Raw genomic sequence first — 2,304 nt, forward strand, 5'->3', positions numbered from 1 at the left:
GGCGTGAATGTCATTCTTATAAGTACTCTCCCTCCTCTCTCTCCCTCTGGCTCTCACTTTCCCATGTATCATCTATTTTCCCTCTCTACTGGCTCATTCCCATAAGCATACATCCCCATCCCTCTGTAATTCCATCCTTCTGCTCCACGTGTAGAAAATTTTTTCTGAAATGTTGTCTCCCAAAGTTCTGGGATAGGTATACACATTTTTAAGCACCCACTTATGGGTGGGGACTTGCAATACTTGTCTTTCTGTGTCTGGCTTGTTTCACTTAACGTAATGACCTCCAGTTCCATCTTTGTTGCTTTGGTCAATTTTGGTCAGTTCTTGTCTGACTTATCTTCAAAAAAAATTTATTTGACATAAATTTCTTCACTTGACTTCCAGGACTCCACACACTGTCTTGGTTTTCCTTCTGCCCCATGGGCTGCTTTTTAAAAATCCATAATCCCAGCCCTTGGACCCCTTTTCTCTGTCTATGCTGACTCCATAGCTTATCCCACACATTCCCATGATTTTCGTTTGTTTGTTTGTTTGTTTTTGAGATGGAGTTTCACTATTATTGCCCAGGCTGGAGTGCAATGGCGCGATCTCAGCTCACTGCTACCTCTGCCTCCCAGGTTCAAGCTATTCTCCTGCCTCAGCCTCTGTAGTAGCTGGGATTACAGGCATGTGCCACCATGTCCAGCTAATTTTGTATTTTTAGTAGAGACAGGGTTTCTCCATGTTGGTCAGGCTGGTCTGGAACTCACAGGTGATCTGCCCGCCTTGGCCTCCCAAAGTGCTGGGATTACAGGTGTTAGCCACCGTGCCCGGCCTTTCCCACGATTTTAAATAGCATCTATAGCTGACAACTCCCACATCAGGTGTCTGTCCCTGCAGCTTCCCCTTTTGCCAACTGACTGCTCTCCACCTCTGCCTAGATATCTGGGAAGCATCTCAGACTAAGCATGTATAAAGCCAAATATGTACTACTCCTCTAGCAGCCTTCTCCATCCCAATAAATAGCAACTACATCCTTCCAGGTGCTCACCCCAAAACTTTGGAGTCATCCTTGACTACTCTCTCTCATACACATATCGAGTCCATTAGAAAATTCTGTTGGCCAAGTCTTCCAAGTATGCCCAGAACCTATTTCCCAGTCATACCATTGCTGCTTAGAAAAGTCCAAGCCACCAGTCCCCTCTTTCTTGGATTATTGTAATAGTTACCTATAACTCTAACACCTATTCTTAGCAGGTCATTGAAAATTATCTACAGATATAAACCCAATCATTTCATATCTCTCCCTAAAATCCTCTAATAGGATGGACACAGTGGCTTACATCTGTAATCCCAGTATTTTGGAGGCTGAGGCAGGTGGATTGCTTAAGGCCAGGAGTTGACTAGCCCGGGCAACATGGCAAAATCTCATCTCTACAAAAAATACAAAAATTGGTCAGGTGCGGTGGCTCACACCTGTAATCCCAGCACTTTGGGAGGCCAAGGCAGGTGGATCACAAGGTCAAGAGTTTGAAATCAGCCTGGCCAATATGGTGAAACTCCATCTATACTAAAAACACAAAAATTGGGCCAGGCACGGTGGCTCACACCTGTAATCCCAGAACTTTGGGAGGCCGAGGCAGATGGATCACAAGGTCAGGAGTTCGAGACCAGCCTGGCCAACATAGTGAAACCCTCTCTATACTAAAAATACAAAAAATTAGCCAGACGTGGTGGCAGAAGCCTTTAATCCCAGTTACTCAGGAGGCTGCGACGGGAGAATCACTTGAACCTGGGAGGCAGATGTTGCAGTGAGCTGAGATCGTGTCATTGCACTCCAGCCCAGGTGACAGTGCAAGACTTTGTCTCCAACAAACAAACAAACGACGACAACAAAATTAGCTGGGCATAGTGGCAAGCACCTGCAGTCCCAGCTACTTGGGAGGCTGAGGCAGGAGAATTGCTTGAACCCAGGAAGCAGAGGTTGCAGTGAGCCGAGAACGTGCCACTGCTCTCCAGCCTGGGTAACAGAGTGAGACTCCGTCTAAAAAAGAAAAAAAAAAAAATACAAAAATTAGCCAGGCGTGGTGGCACACACCTGTAGTCCCAGCTACTTGGGAGGCTGAGGCAGGAGGATCACTTGAACCAGTGAGATCAAGGCTGCAGTGAGCTGAGATCGTGCCACTGTACTTCACCCTGAGTGACAGTCCCTAAAATATGAGAGTTTTAAAATACAATGCAACCTTTCTCTGTCATGTATCCTACCTATGTATCCATCTACACAAATTCTCTAAACCTGCTCCATCCTCTTCATTCCCAGCC

The sequence above is a fragment of the Mandrillus leucophaeus genome, unplaced genomic scaffold (genome assembly GCF_000951045.1).
Source record: "Mandrillus leucophaeus isolate KB7577 unplaced genomic scaffold, Mleu.le_1.0 Scaffold535, whole genome shotgun sequence".
Classification (NCBI taxonomy): Eukaryota; Metazoa; Chordata; class Mammalia; order Primates; family Cercopithecidae; genus Mandrillus; species Mandrillus leucophaeus.